This window comes from Cupressus sempervirens, chromosome 5 (assembly GCF_028749045.1).
Source record: "Cupressus sempervirens isolate cs-2001-9-10 chromosome 5, ASM2874904v1, whole genome shotgun sequence".
Lineage (NCBI taxonomy): Eukaryota > Viridiplantae > Streptophyta > Pinopsida > Cupressales > Cupressaceae > Cupressus > Cupressus sempervirens.
Window position 1 is genome coordinate 825,061,931 of NC_143122.1, and position 13,136 is coordinate 825,075,066.

At 36.2% G+C, this 13,136-nt stretch overlaps 1 pseudogene; it reads left to right on the plus strand.

The window, feature by feature from the left end:
* LOC149558425 (endoplasmin homolog) overlaps window positions 1–12,122 on the plus strand; it is a 59,937-nt pseudogene extending 47,815 nt beyond the window's left edge.
* The last annotated feature ends 1,014 nt before the right edge of the window (window positions 12,123–13,136 follow it).

Here is a 13,136-nt window from a genome sequence, read left to right on the forward strand (position 1 = left end):
GTAACTCGTGTAATCTAAAAATCTCCTTGAAGAAGACCTCTGCCACCTGAGCTTCTGAGTATGTAGTAACGATAGGGAAGAAGTGAGCATATTTTGTTAGCCTATCCACCACCACATAGATATAATCATGCCCCTGGGCCCTAGGAAAGCTCGTAATAAAATCCATAGAGATGCACTCCCACTTCCTGTCAGGAATAGGAAGTGGCTAGACAAGCCCTGCTGGATAAGTGTGCTCTTGTTTGTTCTGTTGGCAAACATGACACTCACGCACATACTGCAAAACATCAGCCTTAAGTCCCTTCCAAGTGAATCATTCTCGTAATAATTTGTAAGTCTTGAAATACCTAGGATGGCCTGTTATAGGTGAATTATGGAATGCTCTCAAAATGACCTACTTCACTTTTGATCTTGGGACTAAGTAAATCCTGTTCTTGTAAATGATCAAATCATCTATGAAAGTGTCTCTGGTGTCGATTGTTGTCCCCTCCACTATAGAAGAGGCCCACGTTTCTTTGGCATATTCTGCTACAATCAAGTGTCACCAATCCTCTGATATCTAAATCATAGAAGTGAGGTGTGGCCTACGGGATAAAGCATCTACTACAATATTATGTGTCCCCTTAACATATGTGATATCAACATCATATGCCTGCAACTTACTCACCCACTTCTTCTGATGATCATTCAAGTCCCTCTATCCCAAAAAGTTCTTCAAACTATTATGATCAGTTTTAATACAAAATTTGCTGCCCACAAGATACTGTCTGAATTTGGCCAAGGCATGCATGATGGCCAGCATCTCCTTATCATATATGCTGAATGATCTCTTGGCCCCTCTGAGTTTCCTACTCTCATAAGCTATAGGATGCTTGTCCTACATGAGTACAACACCAACTCCCTCTCCAAAAGCATCACATTGAAGCTCAAATGGCTTCGTGAAATCGGGCAATGCTAATATTGGGCATGTAGTCATTATTTCCTTGAACTACATAAAACACTCCTGTGCCTCCTGAGTCCACACAAATGCCCCTTTCTTCAAAAAATCTATCATCGGCACTACATGTCATGAGTAGCCACTAAAAAACTTGCGATAAAATCCACATAGACCAAGGAACCCTCTTAATTGTGTAAGGTTCTCTGGTGGTGGCCAATCAAAAATAGCATGGATCTTTTCAGGATCCATTAGCACTCCTTCCACACTAATGATGTATCCAAGATACAACAATTTTTTCATCCCCAAATCACATTTGGACTCCTTGGCATACAAGGACTCTCTCTGTAAAATGCTTAATACTATCTCCAAGTGCTCTAAATGTTCCTGCCATGTCCTGCTATAGATCAAAATATCATCAAAGAACACTAGTACAAATTTCCTCAACTAATGGTGGAAGACCTTATTCATAATGGACTGAAAAGTGGCAGGTGCATTAGTCAAACCAAAAGGCATGACTACAAACTCAAAATGACTGTAATGACATCTAAAAGCAATTTTTTCAATATCTTGCTCTCGAACTCTAATCTGGTGATAGCCTAATCTCAAATCAATTTTTGTGAAATAAAAAGCCCCATGCAATTCATCTATTAGCTGATCAATGCGTGGGATGGGATACTTGTTCTTTATAGTTTTCTTATTCAACACCCTATAATCAATACACATTCATGTTTGATGCAAAAGGTGACTTACTTGGTTTGATGTGTCCCATTGCTAGCAACTCGTTGATGGTCCTCTCAATCTCATATTTGAGTCATTTTGGGTGCCAGTATGGTGTGATCATGATAGGCTTAGAACCTTCCTCCAACTCGATAATATGCTCAATACCTCTGTCTGGTGGCCTACCTGGTGGAATCTCACTGAATACCTTCTGATACTTCATTCTCAATTTTTGAATATCTGGATGATATTCAGTCTTATGTTGCTCCCCTTGGGTAGGCATCAAGGCACATATTTCTGCCCACTCTATATTATTATGCCTGGCTAATCTCTCCAACTGCCTAAATGAGATAGTCCTAGCATCACCATTAAGGATAGCCTTCAGCACATGAGTCCTGCCATCCACCATGAATCATATCTCCATATCCTCCAATCTCAAGGTAACCTCCTTCAAAGTATGTAGCCATTACATCCCAAGTACTATGTCCATGTCACCCATGTTGACCACATGATAGTTTTCCTTAAACTCATAGTTATTTAGGTGCAAAGGTAGATCTCGCACCATCCTATCACAACGTAGAGTATATCCATCAGCTACCTTAACTCTTAGTCCCTTGAACTACTCAGTAATGAGTCCATGCCTCTCCATAAATCGTGCATCAATGAAATTATGCATGGCACCTATATCCAACAGAGTAATAATATTTTGTCTTCCCAAGACTTCTTGAAATCTGAAAGATCCCTCTCTTTGAATAGTAGATAGATGTGCCTCCTATAAATGTATCTCTAGAGCATCTTTTTTCTTAGCACTATCTACCTCTTGTTCACCCTCTACCTCATTAGGATCCTCATTAGGGTGCTCTAAGATGTCTGAATCTGAACCCTCATAATAAGCCCACATCACCTGGTTAGCTTTTCCCTTAGGCTTCATAGGACAATCATGACCAAACTCATAGGGACCTTTGCAAAAGAAGCATAGCTTCTTCCTACGCAAGTCATTAAGTATTTCCTTATCACAAAGTGCAGCTAGCTTTTCTTTTGAGTCACTAACCTTCTCTTTACCCTTGCTGAATTCCCCTTTGTTATCTTTAAATGATGAAGAACTCCTTGAACTAAACAAGTTTTCTGGAGCTACAAGTTCCATACTATGGGCTTTCTTCATGGCTTCCTATAATGTAGGAGGATCAAAGGCCTTTACCCACCCCTTGAGTGGTTCAGTTAATCCCTTTGTGAATAAAATGACTAGCCTCCTTGCTGAAATGTCAGGCACCATCACTGTAAGCTTCTGGAAGTCATTGATAAATTGTTCTAAGCCTCCTGACTATCTCAACTAGGCTAACTCCTGGAAATAAACTTTAGGATTTTTTTTATCAAACCTTTCTATCAATCTATCCACAAACTCCTGAAAAGTGGTCACTTGATTGTGTTGCAATTTGATCATGCCATGTGTCCACCAATCATGTGCTGCCTCATCTAAGTGTAAAGTGGCATACTTGAGTGCTTCAATTTCTGTCATAGTCTTCCAAGATAGGAAAGTATCCACCTTATGAATCCAAGCACGAGCAATAATTTTTCCACTACCATCAAATGTGGGTATTACCAACTTGTTGGTGACTTGTTGTAACTCACTGTGTTTATCTGCTTTCTTTTGCATGGCAGCTCTATAGTTTAGGTACCTGTCAAATGTCCATCCATCCTATACATATTCTGGTAATGAATCCCACTCATTCCTTGCTTCTCAGAGTTCATCTACAATATCCGTTACCATAGCATTAGGTGTGCGTGCTGGAGTTTCTTCTCTAAATGTAAGACATGTAGGTCTATTAGTTGTTCCAAACCGTGTCCTATGTTATGATCCTGCCATGCTTCTATCATCCTAATTGTGATTATTTCTCCTATTCTTCCCAATCAAATGTTGCATCATAACCATCATTTCCTGTGTACTTGCCTCTATTGAATGTAGAAGCCTTTCATGTTGCTGTAAAGTCTCATCATTTTGCACACTTCTAGATGGACTTCGAGAATGTCTCTCAACCATATTCTTAGTTATGCTGGTTCCTTTGTAAACTAAATTAAATGGTGGCTAGGTAACCCTATCAGGCTAGCAGGAAACTTCTCTAATACCACTATAATTACCCATACTAATAGGCCACTAAACAAAACCCTAAATTTAATACACAGCTAAAGTATATTGCTGAAATATGGAAATAACAGTGCCAATGTATTCATTCAATGAAAACAAAATATTTTTACAAATGATATGTCAATTTTCAGCACTGAAACATTATGAGTTGGCACATTACAGACAACCCTAACTGGTTGTATACAATTGAGAACTTATTACAACTACAAACTGAAATGAGAACCTGGATTAATCACATATTGGAGACTGATTGCTGAAGATGATATGGTGAAAGTGCAGCTCCACTTGAAACTCCAAATCAGCAATTAAGCACAAGTGAAAGGACTAAAATATCCTTCCCACAATTGCAATAATTCAGGTGATCTTTCACACCCTCAAAATTGCATAGCAATTGAGAGTTTTTGTTCTCAATGGCCAATTGTGACTACTTGCAAAAACCCTAGGCTCCACAACAAACATAAGAAAAAATCAATAATAAATCTCGATGATAGACAATGAGCCCTCAATGCCTATTTATTCTTTTTTCCTTGATAGGTCGGCCTCCCTTTTTAATTTTTCTCTGCTTCTTCCAGCAACCTCTAGAAGCTTTTCTTTATTTAATTTATAAAGTTACCTTATAATATATATATTTTAATTGATAACTTTATAATTAATTCCTCCTAAAAAAAACAAATAAATAAATGGGACATTACATTGAGATAGTCAGGATGCTTAGAACAATTTATCAACGACTTCCAGAAGCTTGCAGTGATGGTGCTTGATATTTCAGAAAGGAGGCTAGTTATTTTATTCACAAAGGGATTAACTAAACCACTCAAGGGGTGGGTAAAGGCCTTTGATCCTCCTACATTATAGGAAGCCATGAGGAAAGCCTACAGTATGGAACTTGCAGCTCCAGCAAACTGGTTTAGTTCAAAGGGTTCTTCATCATTTAGAGATAACAAAGGTGAATTTTGCAAGGGTAAAGAGAAGGTTAGTGACTCAAAAGGCAAGCTAGCTACACCTTGGGATAAGGAAACACTTAATGACCTGTGTAGGATAAAGCTATGCTTCTTTTGTAAAGGTCCCTATGAGTTTGTTCATGATTTCCCTATGAGGTCTAAGGGGAAGGCTAACCCAGTGATGTGGGCTTATTATGAGGGTTCAGATTCAGACAACTCAGAGAACCATGATGAGGATCCTAATGAGGTAGAGGGTGAATAAGAGGTCGATAGTGTTGAGAAAAAAGAGGCTCCAGAGATACATTTACTGGACGCACGTCTGTCTAGTATTCAAAGAGAGGGATCTTTTAGATTTTGGGGAGTCTTGGTAGGATAGAAGGTTATTACTCTATTGGATATAGGTGCCACACATAATTTCATTGATGCGCAATTTGTGGAGAAGCGTGGACTTATTATTGAGGAGTTTGAGGGGCTAAGTGTTAAGGTAGCTGATGGATATACTCTTCATTGTGATAGGATGGTGTGAGATCTACCTTTGCAACTGAACAACTATGAATTTAAGGTGGAATGTCATGTGGTCAACATGGGTGAGATGGACATAGTACTTGGGATGCAACGGCTGCATTCTTTGAAGGAGGTTACCCTAAGATTGAAGGATATGGAGATACGATTTGTGGTGGATGGCAAGACTCATGTGTTGAAGGCTATCCATAATGGTGATTTCAGGACTATCTTATTTAGGAAGTTGGAGAGATTAGCCAGGTATAATAATATAGAGTGGTCAGCAATATGTGCCTTGATGCCTACCCAAGAGGAAAAACATAAGACTGAATATCATTGAGATATTCAGAAATTGAGAATCAAGTATGAGAAGGTATTCAGTGAGATTCCACTAGGCAGGCCACTAGATAGAGGTATTGAGCACATTATCAAGCTGGAGGAAGGTGCTAAGCCTATCATGATCACACCATACCGGTACCCAAAATGACACAAAGATAAGATCAAGATGACCATCAAGGATTTGCTAGTAATGGGACACATCAGACCAAGTAAGTCACCTTTTGCATCTTCTATTATTTTGGTAAAAAAGAAGGATGGTACTCTATGGATGTGTATTGATTATAGGGTGTTGAATAAGAGAACTATAAAGAATAGGTATCCCATCCCACGCATCAATGAGCTGATAGATGAATTGGATGGGGCTTGTTTTTTCACAAAAATTGATTTGAGATCATGCTATTACCAGATCAAAGTTCAAGAGTAGGATATTGAAAAACTGCTTCCAGATGTCATTGTGGGCATTTCGAGTTTGTAGTCATGCCTTTTGGTTTGACTAATGCACCTGCCACTTTTTAGTCCACTATGAACAAGGTCTTCCACCATTAGTTGAGGAAATTTGTGTTGGTATTCTTTGATGATATTTTGATCTATAGCAGGACATGGCAGGAGCATTTAGAGCACTTGGAGACAGTATTGAGCATTTTACAGAGGGATTCCTTGTATGCCAAGGAGTCCAAATGTGATTTGGGGATGACAGAACTATTGTATCTTGGACACATCATTAGTGCAGAAGGAGTCTGAATGGATCTTGAAAAGATTCATGCTATTGTTGATTGGCCACCACCAGAGAAACTTACACAGTGAAGTGGGTTCCTTGGTCTATGTGGATTATATCGCACGATTGCCAATGGCTACTCATGACATGTAACACCCATGATAGATTTGCTAAAGAAAGGGGGATTTGTGTGGACTCAGGAGGCACAAGACTATTTTATGCAGTTCAAAGAAATAATGACTACATGCCCAGTATTAGCATTGCCTGATTTCATGAAGCCATTTGAGCTTCAATGTGATGCTTCTGGAGAGGAGTTAGTGTTGTACTCATGCAAGACAAGCATCCTATAGCTTATGAGAGTAGGAAACTTAGCGGGCTTGAGAGATCATTTAGCATATATGATAAGGAGATGTTGGCTATCATACATGCCTTGGCCAAATTCAGTCAATATCTTGTGGGCAATGAATTTTGTATTAAAAATGATCATAATAGTTTGAGGCACTTTTTGGGATAGCGGGACCTGAATGATCATTAGCAAAAGTGGGTGAGTAAGTTACAGGCCTATGATTTTGATATCACCTATGTTAAGGGGATACAAAATATTGTTGCAGATGATTTATCCCCATAGGCCACATCTCACTTCTATGATTCAGATATCAAAGGACTGGCAACACTTGATTATAGAAGAATATGCTAGAGACACATGGTATAGTGGAGGGAAAAGTGATCAACACTAGGTACACTCTCATAGATGATTTGATCATTTACAAGAATAGGATTTACTTAGTCCCAGGATCAAAAGTGAAGCAGTTCATTTTGAGAGCATTCCATAATTCACCTATAGTAGGCCATCCTGGGTATTTCAAGACTTACATGTTAGTACAAGAGTGGTTCACTTGGAAGGGACTTAAGGCTGATGTTTTGCAGTATGTGCATGAATGTCAAGCTTGCCAGCAGAAAAAACAAGAGCACACTTATCCAGTAGGACTCCTAAAACCACTTCCTATTCGTAACAGGAAGTGGGAGTGCATCTCTATGGACTTTATCACGGGCTTGCGTAGGGCCCAGGGGTGCAATTGTATTTATGTGGTGGTGGATAGGCTAAAAAAATATGCTCACTTCTTCCCTATCACTACTACATACTTAGAAACTCAGGTGGCAGAGGTCTTCTTCAGGGAGATTTTTAGATTACACAATTTTCCTCGGAGCATTGTGAGTGACAGGGACACCCGCATCATGAGTCACTTTTGGTAGGAGATATTTTGGTTGTGTGGCACTGAGCTTAAACCTAGTACCACTTATCACCCACAAACTGATGGTCAAATAGAGATTGTAAACAAATGGGTGGAAGGGTATTTGAGGAATTATGTGGCAGATCAACAACGACTTTGGGTCAGATGGATATATCTCTATGAGTATTGTTACAATACTACATATCATATGACTATATAAATGACACCCTTCATGGCACCTTATGGTTATGAGGCACTTAGTTTTATAGTTTTGTTATTGGGAGATAGTCGAGTACCTCGTGCAGGTGAACTATTACAGGAAAGTAAGGATATAGTTGCTACTCTTAGAGACAACATTGCTAAAGCTCAAAACCAGAAAATGTAGTATGCAGACAATAAGAGGACTAAGCATAGTTTTGAGGTAAATGATATGGTTTACCTCATGTTGCAGCCATATAAGCAGTCCACTCTCAAGAAGAGTGGTGGAGAGAAACTCAAGCCACACTATTATGGACAATTCAGGATCATCAAATGAGTTGGTGAGGTGGCTTATGAGTTGGAGCTTCCCATAGATAGTAGAGTGCACAATGTGTTTCATGTATCATGCCTCAAAAATGTGTTGGGTCAGAATGTGATGCCTTTTGTAGTATTACCTCCCTTGGATGATGAGGGTAAATTGATCTTAGTGCCAGAATCCATTCTGGATAGTAGAGAGAAGCAACTTCACAGGAGAGTAATCAGAGAGTATCTGGTTAAGTGGAAAGATTTACATATTGAAGATGCTACTTGGGAGGGAGAAGTGATTTTGTAGCATCCAACATTAAGATTGCTTGAGGCCAAGCAATTTTAGGAGGGGAAAACCTGTAATGTCCCTATTCTTGGAGGATGCTAATTATTTATAAAGTTATCAATAAAAAAAAAATATTACAAAATAACTTTATATTTAATTAACTTAATAAAGTGATATGTATTATAAAGTCATTAAATAAAATAGTCTTCTAGAGGTTGCTGGAAGAAGCAGAGAAAAAATTAAAAAGGAGGCTGACCTATCAAGGAAAAAAAAGAATAAATAGGCATTGAGGGCTCATTGCCTATCATCGAGATTTATTATTGATTTTTGTTTACGTGTGTTGTGGAGCCTAGGGCTTCTGCAAGTAGTCACAATTGGCCATTGAGCACGAAAACTCTCAATTGGTACGCAATTTTGAGGGTGTGAAAAATCACCTGAATTATTCCAGCTATGAGAAGGATATTTCAGTCCTTTCACTTGTGCTTGATTTTTGGTTTGCAGTTTCAATTGGAGTTACATTATCATCATATCATCTTCAACATTCAGTCTCTAAAATTTTCTCATTCTACGTTCTTTCATTTTAGTTTGTAGTTGCAAAAATTTCTTAGTTTTATTCAGCCAGTATGGTTTGTTTGTAATGTGCCATGTTGTAATGTTTTGATGCTGAAAATTGCATATTCTATGTAAAAACATTTGGTTATCATTCAATGAATACATTGACACTATTTTACATCAATTATTTAAGTAGATTAGTGGCAAATAAATTTTCTTTATTCAACAATACACTTTCAGCAATGTACCAAGGCCCAAGTTATTTTACTGGTTTGGAGTTTCAAGTGGAGTTGCACTTTCACCATATCATCTTCAGTAGTCAGTCTCTAGTATCTAACTAATCCAGGTTCTCATTTCAGTTTGTAGTTGTAATAAGTTCTCAATTGTATATAGCTAGTTAGGATTGTGTGTAATGTGTCAATTCATAATGTTTCAGTGCTGAATATTGACATATCATTTGTAAAAACATTTGGTTTTCATTGAATGAATACATTGGCACTATTATTTCCTTATTTCAGCAATATACTTTAGCCATGTATTAAATTTAGGGTTTTTTTAAGTGGCCTATTGAAAAGGGTCATTACATTCTTCAATGAGATAGATAGAACTCATAGACTACCTCTATGTATTGTTTCTTATAGAGACTCAAAATCCATAAGACACATCTAGAGATCATTATGGAGAAACTTTGAAACAAGCTTACTTTAACTCAACATACCACTTTAGACAAGTGGGAAAACTGAGGTGGTTAATAGGTACCTTGGCAATATACTAAGATGCCTAATAAAGAAACAACGAAAGATTTTTCATATGGTACTCCCTTAACAAAAATTATCCATTTTGTAATTCTACAAATAGGAGAATTAGGATAAATCCTTTTGAGATTATATATGACACACATCCAAGAAGTTCATTTCAACTAAGATATTTGTAAAGGATATAGAATAGGAGTAGTCAAGATGAAGAGTATATAAAGGCAATTGAAGAAGTACATGAAAATGTTAAAGAAAATATACAATAGAGTACCAAAGATAACAAGGAAAAAGTGGATCAAAGAAAGATAGATGTTTGATTCTAGGTTAGAGTTATGGTCATGGTACACCTTAACAAAGACATATTTCTCAAATGGAGTTACACTAAACGAATGACAAACATAATAGGCCCTAATCAGATTTTTGACAAGTATGGAGTTTGTTACTAAAAGGTCAAGCTACCTTAAAATATTACACTTTCCCCAATCTTCAATGACTCATACTTGTTACCCTAAAAAGGCCCTCCTAATATTTATGGTGACAACAACAGAAAGGTGAATAAACATACATAATCAATTGTATAGATGCTAGTGCATTAGGCTCCTAGAATGGAGAGAATTCTACATAGTAGAGAGGCAAAGAAGACATTAAGAAATAACACATCTCAAGAGCTTTGTCAATTAGAAATCCCCCTTTGATTCTAAGGCTACTTGGACATTAGAAGAAGATATTTAAAGCAAGGAGGTTATATCCAAAATTTGATATCTTAACGGACATGAAAATTTTCTAACCGTGTAGTATGATACAAGAACAACCACAAACTTACATGTATGATACAAGGCATACATTATCAAAGTAGGTTAGTAGGAAGGTTATAAGTCTCCAAGGATTGATAGGCCTATGATTTAATAGATAATCCAAATCGTAAGCCAAAATTGGCATAAAATTGTCAATTACGACCTTTTAGGAATTCTCCATTCTTAAGGGATACAACTTTTCCCTTAATAAAATATTATTTACAAGTGATTTTCTTTGATATATCTCTCATATCTTCTTCAAAAGTTTCTTTGAAGTAGATTCTTCATGGACATTTATCATAATTGAGTATAAAAAACACAATCTTATATGACATTTAGCTTTTCTATTCATTACATCATGCCCTACAATTGCATATTGATCTGTAGGTCATTGGATATTTTTACCCATTGCTTCACATTGATTCTTGTAAATTAGTAGATATTCCATCTTCAACTTCAACATAAAGAATCCTCTACAATAATCCTACCTAACAAACTGGCTATCTTTACTATCCCAAAACAAAAAAAATGATTACTACACAAGCTCAATCAAACATTAATTAGTTGACCAACTAAGTACATTTAAAATGATGTACAAATGGAAGATCTATGCAAATTGGATTTATGTCAAATATTGTGAATTTAATGGATGTACATTTTATATCCATTTGCAATTATTTCTTTAAATTAGATTGTGGGTCAGGTTTTTACATCAAGACTTTTAGTTCATTTGATCATCAATTATTAAGATGAAAAAAGTGCTAAGGAAATGTGATAGTTGTCAAGGATTTGGCACTAATGAATTTTGTACTCTACATTCTTATAGATGCGACACATACTCTATAATTAGAACTAAATAAGATCTTATCTTATTTAACTTGTTTGAATAAATAACTGTTTAATAATCAAAGATCTATTATTTAATTTATTTTGGTAGAATTTTATTTTATTTTATTTTACCCTTTTAGAATTATTGCAAATATTTCATCATTTTATGTGGTTGCGACTAATTTAGACAACTAATAGCAACCATATATATATATATATAAACAGTCCACTTTATTATTATATAAAGTGTATGATGACATTAAAAGTTCTTGTCAATCGATAGTTCTATGTTGGGGACCTATTTTGTAACGCAATTCAGAAAGAAACGTTAGCATTTGCAGTCACAGGAAACGACAGGCTACGAAAACAAGAACAACGTATTGAGTTTTCATTCAGAAAACAAAAACTTATTCATACAGCTGGTTATCCTATTGTCTTTTAGTCCTCCTCTACAGACAGATTTGTGCCCAGACATCCCCGCGTTGCCTCTATACATAGATATCTGCAACTCATGTAATCATTTATTTTGCGTGATTAAATCAAATTGTGAAGTTATGAAGAAAAGCAGCACTGTCAAATACGTAGGAATAGTCCTCATATGGGTGGCTATGATGTTAGGAAGGTGTAATGCTTACAGTGCATTTATTATGTTTCCAAAGCCTGGGTGTAATCCTGGTCCTGTTATGATTGCCGATTACTGTGGGTGTTTTAAAATACCTGATGATTACCGTGGAGGATATATGTTTGATTATCAAGGCCAGGGTGTCATTCTTTATAATGATGCTGCCTGTGAAGGCAAGCCACAAACTGTACTTTATGAGAGTGAAAAAGACTGCAATCCTTTTGGCTGGAATAGCTTGGCAATTGTCTGTCCAGTCTAGCTTTGTATTTAGTCTTTATTCTTTGTGTCTGCTTTAGTTTTTTGGTTTGGTGAAGGCTTCTATTGTGAATAATTGATGCCCATATAGCTGGTTATGTTAAATATAGAGGGTTTTTCCATGCAGTGAAACAGTTGTGTCATTATGACAGATGAAATATCTATCGCCAAGTTAAAGAATTTATTTGGTATTTCATCTGCCAATTTAAAATAGATATGCGATGTGTGATTGTTGTTAACAATTGAGGCTACAACCTCAATTAGAATTGTATTATTGTGTCATTGAGAATATGACAGCAAAACGTAATCCGTTGTGGACAAAAATAAATTCTATTTGTGTGAATTTTTATATTCAGGTGTTGGAGTCTTCCTTTTCTTCTTCGTGTTTGAGATCCTACATCTACCTCCTCTTTGTGATCGAGAGAAATTTCTATTTACTCTTATGATTTAAGAACATAAAATTATCAACAATTTGTAGTTATTTATTTTACGACTGCAGTGATAGTAGATGGATAGAATTTGGAAGCTGAACAGTATGGATGTTGATGACACTTCAGCTATTTAAGCTCTCTTTAATTTTGAAAAATAAAAATAAAAAAATTGTTGAGGATTTATATTTGCTATTTCATATAATATGTGTTTGGTTTTTATTTCAACAAAGATTTTAAATTTGATGGCTACAATGTTACAGTTTCACATTGTGTTATGGAGTAAATTTTCTACAAGAGACTTTAAATGGATTCAAATTTATATTAATATAATTTGAAATCAAGTTGTTATTTAACATAAAATAACAATTTGAATGAAAAAACATAACACCAAAATCAGTCATGGTGAAGAATTTTAACAAAATCTTCCTACTCCTCAATTGTAAGAAATTTCATTAAGGTCCATATGCTTCCTATCTCTACAGAATAAACAACTTATTGCTATTGATGTTATTTCAACAATGAGGTTCTTGTCAATGAGCATGTGTTCTTTCAGAAGACAGTAATCTTTACTTCCATCCATTCCATGG